Source organism: Notothenia rossii, assembly GCF_949606895.1.
Source record: "Notothenia rossii genome assembly, chromosome: 4".
In the NCBI taxonomy this organism is placed as follows: domain Eukaryota; kingdom Metazoa; phylum Chordata; class Actinopteri; order Perciformes; family Nototheniidae; genus Notothenia; species Notothenia rossii.
In genome coordinates this window covers 84,447,979-84,457,039 of record NC_136902.1, presented here as the reverse complement: position 1 = coordinate 84,457,039, position 9,061 = coordinate 84,447,979, and the positions used below count along the sequence as shown (strand labels likewise).

The following is a 9,061-nucleotide window of genomic DNA, read 5'->3' as shown; positions in this document are numbered from 1 at the left end:
ACACACACACACACACACACACACACACACACACACACACACACACACACACACACACACACACACACACACACACACACACACACACACACACACACACACACACACACACACACACACACACACACACACACACACACACACACACACACACACACACACACACACACACACACACACACACACACACACACACACAGAAAGACACACACACACACACACAGAAAGACACAATCACAGAAAACAGCCGGCAGACGGATTAAGAAGGCCACAACTTCAGAGAAAACACGGCAGAAGTCACAAGGGTAATGGCATTTTTTCAACATCTACAGGGTACAAGCAGTCATAAAGTGAGACATGATGTTTCATTTGGTGGCTAGTGTGTCATATAAATTCACTGAATCACAGCAATGTGCTGTCGAGGCTATTCTTGTCCGAGCTATTACATTTGGGACAGCTGACAGTCCCTGATTCAAATCTGAATAATGTACGATGATGTATATAAGGCGCCATTGATTTGTGCATTGAAATAGGTAAGGCAGGTGCATGTGGGTGAGCATGGGTGTGTGTGTGTGTGTGAGAAATAAAGAGATAAGGAAGATATAATCACGCATCACAATCACAAGCCAAAAAACACACAATAAAACCCAGTTATTCATTTAAGCTTTTGCCAAGTTAGATGTGCCCTTTTAACAATGAGTAACTTATGAAAGGACACGAAACAAAGGCAGATAATATTGCTTAAACTAATGAATGCCCCCCCAAAACAGTATAGCTCTTTCTTTTATCATGGCAAGCTAATAGTCTTCCCTTCTCCTTTAAATAATGAATGCATGTGACGAAGAAGGAAGCACATAGGCCATTAACAACTGTGTAGTCCGAATAAAACATCCTGCACAAGAAAGAGAATTATAGACACAGTAAGAAAGAAAAAAAAGCAAGTGGGAGGAATTTTACTCTGGTGCAACACAATAGTGCAAGCTCTTTCCGTATTCTTGCTGCATCCTCGGACTCCCCTTATTCTGCTCCAACGACTCCCACACAGATAGAAACACACATACAAGTGCAATAGGTAGTCTTTTTCACAGTATTTTTGTGATGAAAAGGCAACCTACCAGACCCCGTTGTCCACTATTTGGCAACTCTGACTCCCTGCTGCAATTATGTCTTATTAAGCATTCAAATATGCTCTAATGTAATGGTTCTCGTGTCTTCATCCTATTAGATCTCCCACTGGTCGAAAAGAGGCTTTATGCATGTCATTTGTTTCTCTTCTCTATTCGAAGCTTGTAATATAACACTCCTTGTGCACATGTTCTGGTGACTAGGTTGAGACCTCTTTTGCACGCTCATCTTCATGTGCAGCTTTGTGTCGCATCCCATGGGACCTGGTGGATTTCCTGGAAATCTCCCACTGCACTGTTACAGCGTGTACATCCTTTCTGCGTTTCGTGTCCGTGCAAAGCTGCTGTCAAACAGATGTGGTTTCATTTATACTGCACTTCAGGGTCAGTCGATCTGGTCTTCCATGCTTGCGCTTTTCCCAATCCACACTGACTTCTCTTCCAGGAGTTTATTGCCAGTTGTATTTCCTAAATGTTGGTAACGGCAGGATTCCCTTGGCGGATATTGTCAAACAACCTCTCTTAAAAAAAAGTATTCATTTTGTAACCTTCTTCTTTTTCTTGGCAAACCTACGGTGGCCGACAGGTGCACACGCTTTACGGTCTCAGCCGTTTGCATCACTTTTAGTGTCCCGAGGTTTCTGTTGTGTTTTGAGCTACTTGCAATGTATTTGATTTTCAGCGTGTACTTGCAGTGTTTCGTTTATTCAGCACTTTTAGTAAACCCTGCGCATGTGTTTTCAAAGTGGTGAAGATGTTTCTTCATCTGCATGTGTTTTGGAAAATTAGTTTTTTTATATTTATATTTAAAAGTGCTCCTAATGAAAGTGTTTTGCATGTTTGCAGTTCTCGGCCATCGTACAAACAGCTAGAGGTGCATACACTACAAACTGGACTAGAGTATGGAACAAAACTGATGAAACTATGCGACGTGCTTCCTTTCAAATGCGTACAGTCACAAATGTTGAGCTTCTCTTGGATGGACCCTCGCCAACATGCAGATTTTGAATGCAGTCTGCAAAAAAGTTACAAGACTCCAGGATCCAGCCGTGAACAGGATACACAACCTTATGTAATACAGCTTCGCACAGAGCAAGTGAACCAATCACAAGAAGGTGACGTTCTTCAGTCTGCTGTTTGTTCATGGTGAAAATCAGTTTGGAGCGGTTCATTCAGGGGAAAAAATGTATTAAGAAATACCGGAAATCCGAGTGAAACACAACATAGGATCTGATTTTTCCCCAACAAACATTACACGCTTCCATACAGCACAACATACAGCCTCAGCACACATTGCTCACACTGTCTTGTCATGTGTGAAAATAGATTCCACAGATCCTGGCTAGAAGTATGAGAAAAGGAAACCAGCACAGGCAAGTCTGTTGGGTTCTGTAAAAAAGAAGCGTAATAAAGGATGTCTTTCCGGAGTTCTGAAGGCAGCAGGCAGACAGATGCACAAACACAGAAAAAGAAACCTTTGCCTTTTCCCAGCCCGAGGTCTGTCCTTTGATGTGTTAGGACGATGGCAGCCTTTGATGAAGATTTCTATGGCCACGGCGTGTCTGTGGCTTCGAATTAAGCTTGCTAAGCTTCTGCTGAGAAGCAAAGGCAGGCATCATTTAGAGCATAGGAATATTGCCTCAACGCCTCCCTCTGTTCTGTCATTTCTGCTTGTTTTCTTGATTTTCCGGTCATTAACCTCTCCTGTCATTTCAGATACCTGACATTCTCGACAGACCCTGTAGTTCCCTCAAGAGTGTTCTTGCTATTACCTGCCACCTGATTAAATAACTCACCAGATCAGCTGTTCCCAATTGCCTGATTAGCTTCTCTGCATATAAACCAGCCTTCTTATTCCAGCAATTTGTCAGATTGAATAACTTGCTGTGAAGTTTTCAGGCTAAGTTCAGCCTGAAGGCAAAAGTGGCCATATCAGATTTGTTTTTGTATATGTGACTCAGATCTGACTTTTTCTTTGAACGTCACAGATACCATGAGCACCAACCACAGTATGCTTGCCCTGACACTTTATATGGATGAGCTTTTCCCAGCTCAATCTGACAGCCATAAAGCCAGGATGAAGTGGGTGCATGACACGATTCGTCAGAGCCAACAACACGGTTAAATACATCGTCTTGCCAAAGAGCTAGTATTAAAAGGAGCAGGCCCAATTATGCATTCACACACTGTGGTGACAATTTTGTATTAAATGTGCCTGCTAGTGTCATTCTTCTGAAGGCAGAAAGAGGTGAGAGTGAATAAATGAAAATAATTAAACAAACACTAAATTCTAGACAGCGTGTTATGTTACATGTTTGTTATTCTCCACGCATGTAGCTCAGATCAAGACCATGAGCAGTTAAAACCGGAATCTGATATTGGCCACATTTAAAAACAATAATCTTACCAGCCAAACTAAAAATCCAGATCAGAGCATTAAGTCCAAAATGAAGACTGAGGCGTAGCCTATAAGGGAATGTAGCTTAGCGTTCTAGCCTTCATACCTAACCATAGCGTGTTTCCAGTTCTGCTCTTCTGCTTCTTGCTTGCTTTATTAATCTTTGATTGAGTACCTGTTGCCAAACTCTGCCTTGATCTTCTTACCAAGTAAAATACTGCTTGCTTTCAACCATCCTGCCTCTGAGTCTTGCTTTTGTGCCCATGTAAAGAACCATCACAAATACTCAAGGACGTAAACTGAATCCCTGAAACTTTGGTCAACATTTTGCAAGTTATTTATATTTGCCTTCTCACCAAGGGTTATAGAAGAAGATAGTAAACACTGATGTCTCTACAGTTCATATTAAGCTGATGCTATCAGCTGGCTAGCTTGGAAACAGCTAACATGGCTCTGTTTGACAATAGCAATATATGCAACTACTTACAAAGAACAGCTTCTTACCCTGTGTTTCAGTGTCTAAGCTAATCGTCATATCTTGAATAAAGTTATGAGAACATCCCAGAATGAATATCTGTTGTGTTAACACAGTCTTGCATGTAAAAAGCTCAAAACCCCAAAAGAAACAAGGGAAATTTAAATATTTTTAATAATTTTCGTCATGTCAGGAACTAATAAGGCTCTCATTTGTTTTGTTATGCTCTGTAAAATAAGTACGTCACTGCAGTGTCTTTAAAGAATGTACTAGAGTTCAGGCTTAGATTAATTAACATTAACCTTTTAGCATCAGAGTCAGTCATAACTTCATCATTATAACTGAACACGAACAACATTTTAGACTCCTGCATGCGGTGAGTGTGTAATCCAGAAACTCACTGACTCATCATCATGACACATCACGGTGAGATGCAGCAAACATCGGATGTGGGGAAACAAGAGATTATGGTGGAGGTGTGTTTTTTAGCATTTTCTTGGCTTTTCTTTTAGTTTGTTAGACAAACAATGGGGATCTGTAGGTTTCAATGAGGAGCAGGGGTAGAACGTTGAAAAGAAAACATTCAGAAAGTCACTTTTCTAGCTAAATATGAACCCTATCTCAGAGATAGAGAGGATTTGATCAGGTGACCCTTTGGTTACTAGCCAGCTTTTGAAACGAGAAGTTGTACATCAAACATTTTCTCAGTTTTTTTATATAACATTGCATTTAAGTTTGTGGGAAAATAGGAATGCACTTTTGAACTCACAGTGGATTTAAGCGAGAACCTTTTAAATGTGTAGGAGAAAGCAAGCGAAGTCTGTGAGATGTGAAAGATCCCACACCAATGATAGTGATAAATCAATAGTCCAACAAAATAGCTCCAAATGAATGCATCAGTTAGCTTTGTCTGGTAGCTCTGTACTAAAAGAGAACTTTATTCTAACAGGATTTGTAAGCCTCTTCAAGACCTGCTTTACGTGCTGACAGTAAGGTTCATAGATTTAAACTGTCTGCCATTCAGGAAAGATGCAACGTTTGTATGCAAGTTGAGAGCAATGTAAAGAATGAGCAGACAATAAGGACACATAAATACCTTTGAACGCTTTAAGGCTTTATTGATTCAGTAAGAAACTAACCGTCTGAATCAATACCCAAGCCAATAAAGCAGCCCTTCTTTTTCTGAGGGAAATCATTCAAATGGAATTATGCAAGGTTATTCATGTTTTATTTACTCCCCGCAGTGAGGGTATAGTGTCTAATGTGGTAGTCGTGGTTGTGTGTATACTGGCGGAAATCATCAAATCACATGAGAAGTGTTTTTTAAGCGCATTTAATCGAGAAGATGTTTTGCACTGAAAATCGAATAAAACTGAGTTAATTCGCTGCAGACTGAGCAGTTTACCAGCTTTAGTGTAAAAGGCACCATCGGGAGACCAAATTACCTCATGCAGAGACAGATTTTCTCCCTACATTTATTTCTCTCTTTCTATCCATCTCTCTTGCTCATTGAGTAGATAACCCGCATGACTCCTCTCCCTCCTACGCACCAAAACAATACTGGAACAGGAAAGAGCGCTGTCCGGTTCTATCTGTGGATGTTCATCACAAGCACAGACGCAGTTGCAAAAACCTGGACCTACGTCATTCAAATCAATAGGTAATCTAAATGTTTCACGTTGCTTTTGAGAGAATTTGAACATCAGAGTATTTGTCACAGGATCTGAAACAACTAATCCAAAGAAAGCTACCTGCGTTCTTTGCTTTGTCATGCAGCTCAAATTGCTCCTCTCCTGTGCCTCTGATGATGGGGAAGATTGCAAAACATATTTCATTTTCTCCTCAGTCACCAAAATACCACCTTTTTTTAGGCTTGTTTCTGAAAGTCTGTGATACATCATACATCACACTAACAGCTGAGAGAGTAAGTATACCGCCAGCCAATGACTCAGATATGCTCAGATACATTACTCATACCGCCAATCACATCGCTTCTGAGGTGTTTTGGTTTTGAGAGAAACATCTTAAATATGTATAGGTGCGACATATCTATGCTGTGTGGAATTGGACGGCATTTTTAAACTGGAGTTATTGTCTCCTTAGGGTGCTGGCATCTACATGCATCTGCTCTGTGTTATACCTCTTCATGCATAAGTCAGCCATCCTTTGTGAGTCACACTATAATCACATCAAGCATGTAGAGCACTACACAGACACTCCTGCTGTTTCCGACACATTCACAGCAGGACACTCAGAGTGCGCTGCGGAGGGGAAACACTTCCTACATCTCGTTTCCTTTACGCAAACTTCAGCGAGTGGGGCGTCGAAGACTCTTCAAATCCCGGAAGATGTAAGCATCTTCAACATGCGCTTCCTTGTCCTTCCTCCAGCCCGGCTAGTTGATTTGCCCGTGACCTTTTAACCGATTCCCCCGGCATCCATGCAGCCTGCAGTCATTTGCAGTGTGCTCTGTCACAAGCAGCATAGCAAACGTTTCCAAAAGGGTCATAAATTGTATGTCAAGCATCAGAGGCAGGCGTTTGAAGATTTGGATACAGATTGCGCATGTTGTTGTCATGATAAAACATTTGAAGGGTGAATAATTAGTATTATGCTTCCCACACAAACTGTGATTTGTTTGTTTGCCCTTGAGCCTTGGATTAGGACTATATTTAGACAAGTGAAGTATGCTAATGAGCACCTAGCTTCTGGAAGGCATATCTGACAGCCTCCACCACACGCTCTGCCAAGTCCATAATCTTTACCCCAAATCCTTATTTTCTTCCCAGCTTCTATTTTTTTCCCTCGCTCTATTGTGTTCCCATTGTTAGAATGCTTATGGAGTTACATAACATACAGTTTGTTCACATGGATATAGGTGAGAAGGGTGGGGGGAGTTCTCACATTTATTAGTCGCTGAAGCGCACCTTAATTTGACACTTAGCCCCCGGAGAAAAAAAAAGAACGTTGCGTAACTGTGCTCTCTCTGATGAGGTGATAAGAAATTAGTCCCCTGTCAGAGCTGTGCCGGTGAATCACACTCACACTTACGTACCTTTTTATGCTGATTCCACCATCCAGATCAGGCTGTTAAGTCATGTTGCTTTCATGTAATCTTCTGGTGGTGGGAAAGAGGAAAAATGTTTAGTCACTGTGAAAGGGTTTTCATGTTTAATCCAAAAATATTTAACCTTATTTTCAGCGCAGTAGAATTGCTACTTGCTATTTAGGCTGTGACGAATGCATAAAGATACTTCATCAAGATTAAAACATTGCTAATGTCTTCAAAATTATCCATAAATCGTACACTTACCAGCTGTTAGTTGAGAGAAGAAAGCTGTTCAATGTAATTAAGAGGAGCTCACAGTATTCCTAAAATCAATGGAAGTTATTTTCAGTAGTAAGCTTGTAAACCTCTGCAATCAATACTCTGTAAGCCTTTGTCCAAAAAAAAAGGAAATGTAGGGAAAGATAATCCAGGAATAATTATATAAAAAAGGTGACATTATTGGTTCAAATGCTTACTCAATCAATGTAGGGTTTCATTCCTTTACACATTTCAGACAAGAAAAGGATCCACACATTGTTCTTGCTAAAGTGGTTTAAAGTAAGTGTTTGATTTCCATACTTTCTTTTGTTTCCTTAAATTACCAAGGGACAATATTTCAATATGTTGTGGAAAAAAAAGTATACTGGATCCATCAAGTTCCTTATCATGGAAACATGTTACACACAATAAAGAAAGATATTATCAGTGTTGTGAAACAGTCTGCTTAGCACAACTGAAAAATTGTTTTATAATGTGTCCATACATTATGTGTGTTACCTCAACTGAATTGGTATTATAAGCATTTACACGTTCTCGCGTGGCAGTGGCTCAGTCAGTGGCACTTGGTCTTTGAACCCAAGGGTCGCTGGTTCACGTCCCGATCGGACCAGTGTGGTCTGGTAGCTGCCAGCTCACCTCCTGGTCACTGCCGAGGCGCCCTTGAGCAAGGCTCTGACCACCGCTCCGCTAGCGCTGTACAATAGCTGCTCCTAGTAGTAGGATGGGTTAAATGCAGAGGTCCTATTTTGCTGTGTTTGCTGTAATGTACTAATGTGGAACAATATATGCATATTTGTTCTATTTTCACTTTATGGGTCAACCTGGGTCAAAGCTGAACATAATTGATGAGTTTCTGTTTAACCTTGTTTATGCAAACACCTCGTTTTTTTAAACGATTCCCATCAACACTTCTTCAAAAAGGTGTTAAAATGTGATCCCCCTCCCCCCACTTTCTTGCTGATCCTGTGTGAGTGGAAGGAATAGCCTTGAGGTTGAACACAGAGATGTCAAGCATTATGCAGCAAAACTAATTTATCAAAAGGCTTTGTTTGAAAAAAAGAAAAAACCTTTAGACACTTGAGGCCATGTGAAACAAATGAGGAGAAAAAAAATCAATTTACACAATGACGGCTTTCCAAACATTTTGTCCCCATGGTTGAGTTAACTGTTTCCTTACTGCATGTTAGTTTGTCCATATGGAGAATGAGCATGTAACTGTGGTCTGAACTCCTGTTGACAATTGTATGCAATTAAACAAACAACTTAATATCCGTCTGATTATTCTTGACACCTGTTTTTATTTCCAGCACTCAAAAGGCTGTTTCTCAGCTATACAATTCTTCATCCGTGCTGTAAGTTATCCGTTCTTGTTTTTATTGGTGCATAATTACTACACTCTAAAAACAAATGCTTTGGCTCAACAAAGAAAATCAACGCAACAGTTTGCATCAATGTTTATTGAGTTATAACAACTTCTAATGAAATTGTGTTAAACCAACAAAGTTATTTGAGTTAGGGGAGAAGGCATTTCCTCTACAATCAGAGGTGTTTTTAATTACCACTTAATAATTGGTAGCATAAACACAAGTTTTTAAGTTGATTACTCAAAAAGTTAAGTTGTTCCGACTAGTTTTACCATATGATTTAAAAGGAATTTTAAGTTGGATGTACTTAATTACCATCATTGTGAACACACGTTTTTAAGTTGAAAACCATTTATAAATTAAGATGCTTCA

The 9,061-nt window shown here is 40.2% G+C and overlaps 1 protein-coding gene across 1 annotated transcript in view; it reads right to left on the bottom strand.

Annotated features, from left to right (window-relative positions):
• Positions 1-7,843, bottom strand: part of LOC307036002 (ATP-sensitive inward rectifier potassium channel 1-like) — a 52,390-nt gene extending 44,547 nt beyond the window's left edge. The window contains exon 1 of the mRNA XM_079675931.1: positions 7,053-7,843. The gene's annotated coding sequence lies outside the window, so the exon portion shown is untranslated. The remainder of the gene's footprint in view (positions 1-7,052) is intronic.
• Positions 7,844-9,061: the final 1,218 nt, after the last annotated feature.